Raw genomic sequence first — 14,711 nt, 5'->3', positions numbered from 1 at the left:
GATTTATATATCAAAGTAGTATAACTTGGACTTTTGCCATTGGTTTAATAGATGTTATAGGTAGAGTTAATTTTTAAAGGAAGCTTTTTTTAAAATAGCAGAATTTAGATAATATTATACTGTCAAAAACATGATTTAAAAAACTATTTTCATTGAACAGATGACAGTTTATATTTATTAATGATGGCTTTTTGCATTTGTAAATCTGTCACACATCTATTCCCTTTTGTCATGGTTTCAGTAAGAATTGCACTGTGGTTAACTCTGAAAAAATATGAACACCTTAAAATTATCTATATCTTGCCAGGCCGATGTGGCTCAGTGGTTGAGCATCAACCCATGCACCAAGAGGTTACTGGTTCAATTCCAGTCCGGGCAGATGTTTGGGTTGATCCCCATTAGGGGGTGTGCAGGAGGCAGCCAATCAATGTTTCTCTCTCATCAATGTTTCTATCTCTCTTTTCCTTCTACCTCTCCTTTCTCCTCTCTCTAAAAATCAATAAAAACATATATAAAAACAAATAAATAAATATCTATATCTTGTGGTATTTGGGGCTAATAGAGCCTAATTTTTTCAAACTCTTCACTTAGGGTGTAAACCCTAAGGATTTTGAAATGTATTTTAAAATACTATTGCATAAAAGATGTTCTTTAATATCATACTAGGGGCCCAGTGCACAAATTTGTGCACCTTGAAAGGAACTGTGGGCCACAAGGCTGCTGAAGGCACAGGGGCGGGTCTCAGCCCATCATCCGCACCCCCATCCAGCCCTTCCCACTGGGGCCCCAGTCCCCTGTCTGCTGGCAGCCTGCTCCTGCCACTGCTTCCATGCGCTGACAGCATGAAGTGATTGGGTCTGGTGCCAGCAGCAGGTGCGAGCAGGGCCGGCACCATCAGTGGGCGTGAGTGGCTGCTGCCCCGATCACCTCTCAGGAGCAGGGGCAGGTGGAGAAGCCCTCAGGGGAGATCAGGGCCATCAGCCACCACTCGCACCTACTGATGGCACTGAGTGATTGGGACCAGTGCCGGGCACTGGCAGCGGGTGTGAGCGATGGCTCCAGCACCGGCTGTGGGTGCGAGTGGGGTCGGCACCAGCAGTGGGCGTGAGCTGGGCTGGTGCGGACAGCAGGTGTGAGCACCGGGCAGGACTGTGGTGTGTGGGAGCAAAGAATTTTCAGTAACCACCAGAAGCTCGTTCCAATGACAGCACTTGGCGCCCAGCCTTGGTCTGGCACCCCCCCCTTACCTCTCCCCTCCCCCCCCCCCCGCTCACCTGCTCCACCATCCCACTGCAGCCAATGCCTGCCATGTTCCTCACATGCCCCCTGGTGGTCAGCACATCTCATAGCAACCAGTTATTTGGTTGTTCCGATTGTTCCACCATTTGGTCTATTTGCATATTAGCCTTTTATTATATAGGATTTTGTTAACTTCCCTAAAGATTATTGAACCTCAGAAGTCAATTTTTTAAGTTACATTTTATTATAAATATTCTTCTTCTTCTTTTTTTTAATATATTTTATTGATTTTCTACAGAGAGGAAGGGAGAGGGATAGAGAGTTAGAAACATCAATCAGCTGCCTCCTGGACACCTCCTACCAGGGATGTGCCCACAACCAAGGTACATGCCCTTTACTGGAATCTAACCTAGGACCCTTCAGTCCGCAGGCAGACGCTCTATCCACTGAGCCAAACCGGCCACAGCATAAATATTATTATTATTAAAAAAGGTTTATTACTCATTGATATTATAGTTATATACACATAAATTCAATATTTGATTGAATGTGAAAAATTCAATGATCCAGATGGTACTTTTCAGGTAAATGACTTTGAAATGACTCTTTCACTTTTTATATAGGTACTTAATAATTAGATCCCAGTCAATTAAAATCATTGAAATATGCAAGTTAATTTTGACAAATTTTAATTTGCTTTTGAAATAATTATAGTATGTCTAGCTTAAATATATTTATCAGACTTTGAAGTTCTTCGAGTGCTTGGATTTCCTTACCTGAGTATAGAATCTGAGCACTAAAAGTTTGCTGTAGTCAATGTAATTAAATAAAAATACCTTATGTTTATTCACCTAATACAGTTTTTTACATTGTTAACATAATGTATTAATAACATCAATTCTTTAATATATATTTCATTTCAGAAGGAATCACAAAATAATGAATAATACTACATTCATTTTAAGCTCTGCATATTGCAAACTCATATGATACTAGATGCCCGGTGCACGAAATTCGTGCACAGAGGGGGGTTGTCCCTCAGCCCAGCATGTACCCTCTCCAATATGGGACCCCTCAAGGGATGTCCAACTGCCCGTTTAGGCCTGATCCCGGCCTAAACAGGCAGTCGGACATCCCTCTCACAATCCAGGACTGCTGGCTCCCAACTGCTTGCCTACCTGTCTTCCTGATTGCCCCTAACTGCTTCTGCCTGCCAGCCTGATCACCCCCTAACCACTCTGCTGCCAGCCTGTTTGCCCCCAACTTCCCTCCTCTGCCAGCCTGGTCACCCCTAACTGCCCTCTCCTGCAGGGTTGATCACCTCCAACATCCCTCCCTTGCAGGCCTAGTCCCTCTCAACTGCCCTCCCTTGCAGGCCGGGTGCCTCCCAACTGCCCTCTCCTGCTGGCCATCTTGTGGTGGCCATCTTGTGTCCACATGGGGGCAGGATCTTTGACCACATGGGGGCAGCTATATTGTGTGTTGCAGTGATGATCAATCTGCATATTACTCTTTTATTAGATAGGATAGAGGCCTGGTACAGGGGTGGGGGCCAGCTGGTTTGCCCTGAAGGGCGTCCCGGATCAGGTGGGGATTCCCTTGGGGTGTGGGGCGGCCTGAGCAAGGGACCTGTGGTGGTTTGCAGGCCAGCCATGGCCCCTGGCAACCCAAGCAGAGGCCCTAGTATCTGGAATTTATTTTCCTTCTACAATTGAAACTTTGTAGCCTGGAGCGGAGCCAAGCCTGGGGCTCCCTCCGTGGCGGCAGCCATTTCTGTTGGGGTCATAATTGAAACTTTGTAGCCTTAAGCGGAGGCCTGGGCCCAGCCAGGGTGTGTGGAAAGCTTTGCTTCCCCTGTTGCCGGTGGCAACCCTGGCCTGCTCTCTCAAACTCCATTCTGCCGCCATTTGTTTGAATTTGTTTACCTTCTATAATTGAAACTTTGTAGCTTGAGTGGAGGCATAGGCCTGGCAAGGGCAGGCGGAAAGCTTGGCTTCCTCTGTTACCTAGGAAACCTTGCTCTCTGTGGCTGTAGCCATCTTGGTTTGGGCTAATTTGCATACTCGCTCTGATTGGATGCTGGGTGTGGCTTGTGGGTGTGTCGGAGGTATGGTCAATTTGCATATTTGTCTATTATTAGATAGGATCACTTTGGAGCAGTGTAGGTAAAAAGGAACACATCATATGAAACGAAAACAAACAAAAAATTGCTTTATGCCTTTATAGAATATCAACGTTTCTTTTTTTTTTTCTTTTATTGTTTAAGGTATTACAAATAGTAGTACATATGTCTCCTTTTTCAAAGTTTCTTTTAATAAGGTATCATCTTAACATTAAAACACAAATAGCTCAATAAATCAGCAACTTTTCTTAAATGCTTCATCTGTCACTTATGTGACATAAAATCATAGATTGTAGAGTATATAAGATCATTAAATGCTTCATCTTTCACTTATGTGACATAAAATCATAGATTGTAGAGTATACAAGATCATTATATAGAGTTCATTTCCTTTTTTTTGTTTAAAGTATTACATATAGTAGTACATATATCTCCTTTTTTTTTCCCCATTGACCTTCCCCCAGCCTCCCTTACCTCCTGTCGCATGCCCTCATCCCACTCCCACAGTGTCTTGTGTCCATTGGTTGTACTTATATGTATGCATTATAAGTCCTTTGGTTGATCTCTTTCAACTCCTCCCCAATACTCCCCATCCTTCCCGCTGTAATTTGACAGTCTGTTTGGTGCTTTACTGCCTCTGTATCTATCTTTTTGTTCATCAGGTTATAATGTTCTTTATTTTCTATAAATGAGTGAGATCATGTGATATTTATCTTTCTCTGACTGGCTTACTTCACTTAACATAATGCTCTCCGGGTCCATCCATGCTGCTGCAAATGGTAAGAGTTCCTTCTTTTATAGCAGAGTAGTATTCCATTGTGTAGATGTACCATAGTTTTCTAATCCACTCATCTGCTGATGGGTATTTAGGCTGTTTCCAAATCTTAGCTATGGTGAATTGTGCTATGAACATAGGGGTGCATATATCCTTTCTGATTGGTGTTTCTAGTTTCTTGGGATATATTCCTAGAAGTGGGATTACTGGGTCAAATGGCAGTTCCATTTTTAATTTTTTGAGGAAACTCCATACTGTTCTCCACAGTGGCTGCACCAGTCTGCATTCCCACCAGCAGTGCACGAGGGTTCCTTTTTCTCCGCATCCTCACCAGCACTTGTCCTTTGTTGATTTGTTGATGATTGCCATTCTGACAGGTGTGAGATGGTACTGCATTGTCGTTTTGATTTGCATCTCTTGGATAATTAGTGACTTTGAGCATGTTTTCATGTCTCTTGGCCTTCCTTCTGTCTTCTTTGGAAAAGATTCTATTTAGGTCTGTTGCCCATTTTTTTATTGGATCATTTATCTTCCTTTTATTAAGTTGTATAAATTCCCTGTAGATGTTGGAGATTAAACTTTTATCAGTGATAACATTTGCAAATATGTTCTCCCATACAGTGGGTTTTCTTGTTGTTTTGTTGATGGTTTCTTTTGCTGTGCAAAAGCCTTTTTTTTTTATGTAGTCCCATTTGTTTATTTTCTCTTTAGCTTCCATTGCCCTAGGAGCGGTATCGGTGAAGAAATTGCTTCTGCATATGTCTGAGATTTCTCTGCCTGTGGATTCCTCTAGTATTTTTATGATGTCCCATCTTATGTTTAAGTCCTGTATCCATTCTGAGTTTATTTTCGTGTATGGTGTAAGTTGGTGATCTAGTTTCATTTTTTTGCATGTATCTGTCCAATTTTCCCAACACCATTTATTAAAGAGACTGTTTTGACTCCATTGTATGTTCATGCTTCCTTTGTCAAATATTAATTGAGCATAGTGGTTTGAGTGAATATATGGGTTCTCTATTCTATTCTATTGGTCTATATGTCTGTTCTTTTGCCAGTACTAGGCTGTTTTGAGAACAGTGGCCTTGTAATACAGCTTGAAATCTGGTATTGAGATCCCACCTACTTTTTTCTTCTTTCTCAGGATTGCTGTGACTATTTGGGGTCTTTTTTATTCCAGATTAATTTTTGGAGAGTTCTTTCTAGGTCTGTGAAATATGCCCTTGGTATTTTAATGGGGATTGTATTGAATCTATATATTGCTTTGGGTATTATGGACATTTTAATGATGTTGATTCTACCAATCCATGAACATGGTATGTTCTTCCATCTGTTTACATCTTCCTCTATCTCTTTTTTCAGTGTCCTGTAGTTTTCTGTGTATAGGTCTTTTACCTCCTTAGTTAAGTTTATTCCTAGGTATCTTAATTTTTTTGTGTGTGATGGTAAATGGGATTGCTTTTTTAGTCTTTCTTTCTATAAGTTCACTATTGGTTGTATAGAAATGCCATAGATTTCTTGACATTAATTTTGTATCCTGCTACATTGCCGAATTCATTTATTAAGTCTAATAGTTTTTTGATGGAATCTTTCAGGGTTTTGTATGTACAATATCATGTCATCTGCAAATAAAGAAAACTTTACTTCTTTTTTTTTCCAATTTAGATGCCTTTTATTTCTTCTTCTTGTCTAATTGCAATGGCTAATACTTCCAGTAGTATGTCGAACAGGAGTGGTGTGAGTGGGCATCCCTGTCTTATTCCTGTTCTTAGGGGAAATGGTTTTAGTTTTTGCCCATTGAATATGATGTTGGCTGTGGGTTTATCATATATGGCTTTTATAATGTTGAGGTATGATCCTTCTATTCCCACCTTGTTGAGAGTTTTTATCAAGAAAGGGTATTGTATTTTGTCAAATGCTTTTTCTGCATTAACTGATATGACTATGTGATTTTTATCTCTCAATTTGTTTGTGATGTATCACGTTTATTGATTTGTGAATATTGTACCATCCTTGCATCCCAGGGGTAAATCCTACTTGGTCATGGTGTATGATCTTTCTGATATACTGCTGGATCTGATTTGCTAGAATTTTGTTGAGGATTTTGGCATTTATGTTCATGAGGGATATTGGCCTGTAATTTTCTTTCATTGTGTTGTCTTTATCTGGTTTTGGTATTAGGGTGATGCTGGCTTCATAGAATGAGCTTGGAAGCATTCCTTCCTCTTGAATTTTTTTGGAATAGTCTGAGGAGGATGGGTTTTAGTTCTTCCTTGAATGTTTGGTAAAACTCCCCTGTGAAACCATCTGGCCCTGGGCTTTTGTTTGCTGGAAGCTTTTTGATGACTGCTTCAATTTCTTCCATAGTTATTGGCCTATTAAGCTGTTTAGATTCTTCCTGATTGAGTTTAGGAAGGTTCTATTTTTCTAGGAATATGTACATTTCCTCCAGGTTGCCCAGTTTGTTGGAATAGAGTTGTTCATAGTATTTTTTAACAATCTTTGTATTTCTGTGGGGTCTGTTTTTATTTCTCCTCTTTCATTTCTGATTTTGTTTATTTGGGTCCTCTCTCTTTGCTTCTTGGTGAGCCTGGCTAGAGGTTCATCAATCTTGTTTATCCTTTCAAAGAACCAGCTCTTGGTTTTATTGATCTTTTGTATTTTTTTTTGTCTCTATGTAGTTTATCTCCACTCTGATCTTTATTATTTCCTTCCTTCTGCTTACAGTGGGCTTTTTTTGTTTCTCTCTTTCCAACTCTTTGAGTTGTAGGGTTAGGTAGTTTATTACCATTGTTTCTTGTTTTTTATGCAGTAGGCTTGTAGAGCTATGAACTTCCCTCTCAAGACTACTTTCGCTGTGTCCCATAGATTTTGGATTGTTGTGTTTTCATTGTTGTTTGTTGCCATGATGCTTTTTATTTCTTCTTTGATCTCTCTGGTAACCCAGTCATTGTTTAATAGCATGCTATTTAGTCTCCATGTGTTTGATTTTTTGGGATTGTTTTTATTGTAGTTGACTTCCAGTTTTATGCCACTGTGATCTGAGAAGATGCTTGATATGATTTCTATCTTCTTGAATTTGAAGAGACTTTGCCTGTGACCCAATATATGGTCTATCTTTGAAAATGGCCCATGTGCACTTGAGTAGAATGTATATCCTGTAGCTTTGGGGTGAAATGTTCTGAAGATATCAATTAATTCCATCTGGTCTAGTGAGTCATTTAGGATTGATGTTTCATTGCTGATTTTTTTGTTTAGAGGATTTGTCCAATGGTGATAGTGGGGTATTAAAGTCTCCTACTATGATTGTATTGCTGTCAATCTCTCCCTTGATATCTTCCAGGAGTTTTTTTAATGTATTTGGGTGCTCCTGTCTTGGGTGCGTATATGTTTACCAGAGTTATTTCTTCTTGTTGGATTGCTCCCTTTAGTGTTATGAAGTGGCCTTCCTTATCTCTTTTTTTGTCCTTCACTTTGAGATCTAATTTGTCAGATAGAAGTATTGTTATCCCAGCTTTTTTTTTTTTTTCATTTCCATTCGCCTGAAAAACCTTTCTCCATCCCTTCACCCTCAGTCTGTGTGCGTCTTTTTTCTGAGGTGGGTTTCTTGTAGACAGCAGATATATGGGTCATGTTTTCTAATCCAATCCGTTACCCTATGTCTTTTGATTGGGGCATTTAATCCATTTACATTTAAAGTTATTATTGATAGGTACTTGTTTGTCGCCATTTTTATTCTTTATCCCTGTGTTCCTTCTTCACTTCCTATTTCTTTTTTTTTTTTTTACAGCAGACCCTTTAGGATTTCTTGCATTGCTGGTTTGGTGGTAATAAACTCCCTTTGTCCTTTTTTGTCTGTGAAGCTCCTGATTTCACCTTCAATTTTGATTGATAGCCTTGCTGTTTACAGTATTCTTGGATTCAGACCCTTCCTTTGCATGACTTTGTATATTTCATTCCATTCCCTTCTGGCCTGATGTGTTTCTGTTGAGAAATCAGTCGCTAGTCTGATGAGGGATCCTTTGTAGGTAACTTTCTGTCTCTCTCTGGCCGCTTTTAAGATTCTTACTTTGTCGTTGGTGTTTGCCAAATTTAATTATAATGTGCTTTGGCATCGGTCTTTTGGGGTTCATTTTCCTTGGGACTCTGTGAGCTTCTTGGATTTGTGTGGGGTTTTTCTTCCCTATATCGGGGAAGTTTTCTGTCATTATTTCTTCAAACAGATTTTCTATTCCTTGCTCAGTTTCTTCTCCTTCTGGGACCCCTATTATTCGGATGTTGTTTTGTTTTATGTTGTCCCAAAGTTCCCTTAGGCTCTCCTCCTGCTTTTTAATTTTCTTTTCTAGAAGCTACTCTACTTGGGTATTTTTTTTCTACCTTGTCTTCTAGTTCACTGATGCAGTCCTCTGCTTCTTCTAGTCTAGTCTTGATGCTTTCTATTGAGTTCTTTACAGTAGTGATGTCATTTTTCATTTCTTCTTGATTCGTCTTCATTTCCTCTTGGTTCTTACACATATTGTTGAATTTGTCTTCCATTCTTTTCATTCACCTTATGACCATTTCTCTGAATTCTTTCTCTGACAAGTTGCTTGCCTCCATTTTGTTTACTACCTTTTCTGGTGATGCCTGCTTTTCTTTCATACGCAGGCTGTTTCTTTGTCTCCCCATGTTCTCTCTTCTCCATGTTTCTGGTTATGTAGTTCTCTCTCTCTTTCTCCCAGGCAAAATCTGACCTTTCTGTGGTGGAGTGTAGAGCTCCTCTGAATCCGCGTGCTTGCGCCACTTGCGAACCGGTGTTCTCGGGTTCACAGCTGTTCCGTGGGTGTCATAGTTGTAGATTCTCCAGGCTTTTCAGGCTCCCGATAACATCCACTTTCCCCTTCAAGATGGCGCAGTCTCCGTGTCTGAGCCAGTTGCTCCGGGAGGGAACCCAGCAGCAGTGGGGGCTGCCTGTTCAAGGGAGCCCTGTCCGACAGTCCCCCACTGTCCCCTGGAGTATAGCTGTCCCTCAACTCACCAACAAACACTCCCTGTGCGACCACACACTCTCCCTTTGTTTTCTCACTCACACACTATCTTGTAGTCTGCCTTCCCATCATCAGCCATCTTCCTTCCAGTCATTTTTCCATTGATTTTTAGGGAGATTGTAAGAGAGAGGGAAAGATAGAGTGAAATATCGATGTTAGAATTCATTTCTTTACACATTTTCTAATAAGCTGTAATAAGGCTATTCTCACTGTAATTCCAATTAGTTGTCAATAAGTAACATTATTAAAATCACTACTGATTTCTAAATCTACTTACTAAGTTACAATTTAAAGATGCCCCCTTAGAAAAACTTTTTTATTAGATAACAGAATACTACTTCCTTAATTATTGTAGTTATTAGTTTACTAGAGGCCTGGTGCACAGAAATTTGTGCACTGGGAGGGGGGAGACCCTCAGCCTGGCCTACCCCCTGTCACAGTCCAGGAGCCCTCAGGGGATGTCCTGCTGATGGCTTAGGCCCGCTCCTAAGCTGCAGTGTGGCCTCCCTCTGTGGGAGGCAACTGGACTGATCAGGGGAAGGCGCCACCCCAATCACCCCGCTGCTGCTGCCACTGCCAGCTGAGGTGGCTGTGAGGCCTGAGCCCTGGGCCTTGCAGCTGCTGTGGCTTTGTCTGGATGGACATCCAGATGGATGTCCGGAAGATGTCCACCCTAATTAGCATATTATCCTTTTATTAGTATAGATTATAACATCAACATAATAATAATAAAGGCTCTGACATTAATTTGCCTGGATTTGAATCATGACTTATTTTCTCATCCTTAAAATGGAAATGATAATGGTAGTACTTAACCTTGTGAAATTGTCTTCAGGATCAAGTGTAGAGCATTTAGAACAATACCTGGCACATAAAACTCCTTAATAAAAAATGTTCTTTAAAATTGCACCTATACATAGCTGTAAAAGAAGAAACAATTGAGATAAGATATTGAAGTATCTAGGCACATGGGGTCAGCTTATAAGAAACCTACTCTTAATAGTCGCTTGATTAAAAACTTGGCATAGCCTGTTTTTTATAGAAATCTTTAACCTCCAAAGTCCTTGGGTCCTAGGCCTCCAGGGCTCTGGGCCAAGCACTTACAGCTTTGGTACTTTGACAGCTCTTTTACCTCCGGCCTTCCCTGTTTCTCTCTCAAACACTTGTCACCTTATTAAAGCTAAAGGATTTCTTTTAGCTTTGCAAGAGAATAGTTTATGGGCTGCAGCTATAAAACTCTTTAGGCCTTTGAACTTTACTAGATATTTCTCTTTTAATGTTGCTATAATATTTGTGACATATATTCTTTAAAATCAGATAAACTTACATTTAAAATACCAATACTAAAATTACACGTAAGTTGTGTAACTGTGAGTAAATTATTTAACCTCTAAAAGTGAGTTTGTCTGAAAAATATAAATAATAATGTCTATTTCACAGAGTTTTTTGAAGAAGAAATTTGTAAAAATATATGTAAAGCATGTGATATATGGCCTAACTTATAGTAAGGACTTAAATAATAGTATGTGTTGTTATCTTGTTTGTTATTGTTGTATGTTTTATTTTGCTGTTGCTTAATTTTTAACAACTCACAGGTAAAATTGTCCTCCTTTTCTGTGTGTCAAATAATAGCAGAATCAGCAAACTTTCAACATGCCAGCCATCTCAAACAATACATGTTTCTTTTCTTTGTGAATTTCCCGTTTTCTGTCCTTTTCCTTTTAGCTCTTGCTGCTCTCCTATGAGAAAGCAAGGCAGTCTTCTGCTACCTAGCTTTCTAATCTACCTTATGGTTTAAATAGAGATGAAAGAGGTTAGATTATTATTTTTTAAATGCCATTTATAAAATGCATATGCCAAGAGATTTCCTCACTTAGACAATATTTAGAAAAAAATATTTGATTTCCTCAAATGGTTTTAGTTTTCTCAATTAATTTTCTCATTTAATACTTAAAATAAATTATAGATTACAATAATAATAATTTTATTACTATAGCAATTTATAGCTGTACACATTTATTTTAATTATCATTCTTATTTATAATGATTATTTTTCTTTGACCGCTAATATAAATAAGACTCAGAGAGTTTATTTAATTTGCTTTTGGCACAAAAAAACTTTGCAAGGTATAGTAGCAACTTGAACCTATCTTTTCTTATTCCAAAACCAGTCTTAATTGCCTTTTATTTCACTATGGACTAAAATATATAGCTTAGTTAGTAAGAGTACAATATAATTAATGTAGTTCTTATTCGTTTGTTCATGAGCCATTTATAGAATAACCATGATCACTGTATATCTAGTTTAGGCTTCCAGTTGCCTCCTAATTATCTCTGCATGTTCCAGGACATATTCCATTTTCAAAGTTACCAGGATTGAGAATCCACAATTTCTCTATAATAGTGTAGAATCATCCCAAAGTCAACTTCTTCTTTGAGCGTTGTCTAAATTATCATGAAATGTAGGCCATTTTAACATGGCACTAATTTTTCTGAACATGGAATAGTATACATTAAAGAAGTGAAATGGCAAACGTAGTTGAAATGGGTGAGGAATTTCCTTTTTGTACCTACAATGAGATTTGGGGTTTAAGTAAGGAAAGAAGTAGAATAAAGCCATCTGAACAAAGGAAAGGGATAAAATGTGAATAAAGAGTTGGGCAAAAGGAAGTTTACAGTTATAAGTACATGAAACACAGAATTTATTCTTGTATTATGATTTATTAATTATTTATTATTTTCCATATGAGTAACTGTTAACCTACTTTTTCTTCACCCTGTATGTATTTGTGGAACATTGAAGAGTCAGTCTGCCTGGACCAGGGGTTCCACATACTGAAGTAATGCAAAATAAGGTTGGGTTAAAAATAAAGCCTAGTTTTAGGTAAGTTTGAAAGTAATGTGGAGGAATTGGACTTTTAAAAAAATCCTCATCCAAGGATATTTTGTCATTGACTTTTAGAGAGAGAGGAAGGGAGAGACAGAAATATCAATGTGAGAAAGAAACATGGATCGGTTGCCTCCTTGTGCATGCCTTATCCAGGGATTGAACCCACAACCTAGATTTGTGTCCTGACAGGGAATAGAACCCAAAACCTTTTGGTGTACAGGACAATGCTCCAAGTAACTGAGACACCTGGCCAGGACTGGAGGAACTGGACTTTCTTACTGATAATGCATAGCTAACAAAGATTTCTGAAAATACTTTCATGTTTTAGAAAGCTTAAGATCAGTTAAAGACAGGTATTCTGAGTCAATCCTAACATTATGCAATGTTTCCAATATATTTACAAAGTAATTTTGTAGATATTATCAAAAAAGATGATCAAAAGTACAAAATGAAATAGTTTAATAGATGCCAATACTAGATAATTTATGCAGATGTAGAGACTAAAGGTGGTAACTAAAGCAAAAGTAGATTTCAAAGATGACCATTAAAGTTTACTCCTCATTTTAGTTTTGTAAGAAACCACCAAACTCTCTTCCAAAGTAGCTGTAACATTTTGCATCTCCACCAGCAATAAATGAGAGTTCCTATTGTTCCACGCCCTTGCCACATCTGGTGTTGTCAGTGGTCTGGATTTTGGTCATTTTAATAGGTGTATAGTGGCATCTTGTTTTAATTTGAATTTACCTTTATAGTAAGTATTGAAGTAGGGGATGTTGATCCTAGGTACCTAGATTGACTGCCTGCCACAGTAGGCCTTTTGATGTATATTTGATGATTTAACAAATGGATGAATGAGTGAATATGGCCATCCATTAGCTGAGTAAGTGCTAGGAAAGGAGTATCTTATATTTTCAAGCTCCATAACATTCCATTAACATGATTTTGAATTTGCAAATGAAGAATTATTAACACGTTGTATATTCATGTATGCCTATCTATAATAATAAAAGCATAATATGCTAATTAGACCAGGCAGCCGAACGACCTTCCGGACATCCTTCTGGATATCCTTCCAGATGACCTACCGGACAAAGCCGGGGCTGCGAGGGCCATGGCTGTGAGGGCCGTGGCTGCAAGGACTGAGCCCCTTGCATGAATTTCGTGCATCGGGCCTCTAGTATGTATATATGCACATATATGTATGGATATCTAATCTGTCATAGCTACTATATATATATACATTATATATATATACAGTATATTATATACATTTATAATCCCCCACTAAGCAAACTTAAATGTTATTGCATATATTTGTGGGTCGTTATATAAACCATGCCTCATGATAACAAGCAATTATATGCCTACAATGTGCATAGCACTATCCAGATCATTAGAAAAAATACAAATATGGATAGGACCAAGACCTGGAATAGCCAACAGAGTATTGAAGGATAAGAACAATGTTGAAGGGCCAATGTACCCAACTTCAATACTTATTATAAAGGCAAATTCAAATTAAAACCAGATACCACCACACACCTATTAAAATGACCAAAATCCAGAGCACTAACAACACCAAATCCTGGCAGGAATATGGAACAATAGGAATTTTCATTTGTTGCTAGTAGAAATGCAAAATGGTACAGCTACTTTGGAAGAGAGTTTGGTGGTTTCTTACAAAACTCTTACCCTATGAACCAGTAATCATGTTCCTTGGTATTTGCCCAAAGGAGTTGAAAGCATGTCCACACAAAAACTTGCACATGAATGTTATAACAGCTTTATTCATAGCTGCCCAAATTGGGAAGTAACTAAAATGTCCTTTAGTAGGCGAATGACTAAATAATCTGTGATACATCCAGATAATGGAATAAGAAATGAGCTACCAAGCCATGAAAGATGGAGGAAACTTAAATGCATATTGCTAGGTGGAAGAAGTAAATCTAAAAAGGCTACTTACTATATGATTTCAACTATATGACATTCTTAAAAAGCAAAACTATAGAAACAGTAAAGATATCAGTGGTTGCAAGGGTGCTGGGGAGGAAGAGAAATGATGAGAGTTAAGTACCGAGGATTTTTAGGACTGCAAATTACTCTGTCTGTAATGATGAATACATGTCATTCATTATTCATTTTTACACACCCACAAAATGCATAAAACCAAAAGTTAACTGTAATATAAACTATGGACTTTGGGTGATTATGATGTGTCAATTTAGGTTCATCAGTTTTAACAAAGATACCTCGTTGATGAAGGATATTGATAATGAAGTAGGTTATGCATGTGTATGTGTAGTGACAGGGAGTGTATGGGGAATCTCTACCTTCCCCTCAATTTTGCTGTAATCCTGAAATGACTCAAAAAACATAAAGTCTTAATAAAAGTAGGGGTGGAGAAAAGAAAAAAAGGGGAAGGAAAAGCTCAGAAGTGTCTTTCTTGCCAGCTATTTCCTGAGACTTACTTAGGAATAGGTGGAATTTAGATTTCAATTTTATAAATGTAAATTTCCCAGAGTTAAGGAGGCAGAAAGTTATAGAGTTGAGACTCAAATCTGTGTCTTCTGATTCTTTGTGTAAAGTTATCGTTTCCCATCTAATTTTTCTGTACCATAAATATCTTATTGTCTATCTCAAGGTAAAGATGGAGCAAAAATA

At 38.4% G+C, this 14,711-nt stretch overlaps 1 protein-coding gene across 1 annotated transcript in view; it reads left to right on the top strand.

Moving 5' to 3' along the window:
* The window catches only part of LRRIQ1 (leucine rich repeats and IQ motif containing 1), a 248,577-nt gene that overhangs the window by 219,892 nt on the left and 13,974 nt on the right, over positions 1-14,711 (top strand). The window lies entirely within an intron of this gene.

The sequence above is a fragment of the Eptesicus fuscus genome, chromosome 7, assembly GCF_027574615.1.
Source record: "Eptesicus fuscus isolate TK198812 chromosome 7, DD_ASM_mEF_20220401, whole genome shotgun sequence".
In the NCBI taxonomy this organism is placed as follows: Eukaryota; Metazoa; Chordata; class Mammalia; order Chiroptera; family Vespertilionidae; genus Eptesicus; species Eptesicus fuscus.
This window is presented reverse-complemented; position numbering and strand designations above follow the sequence as displayed.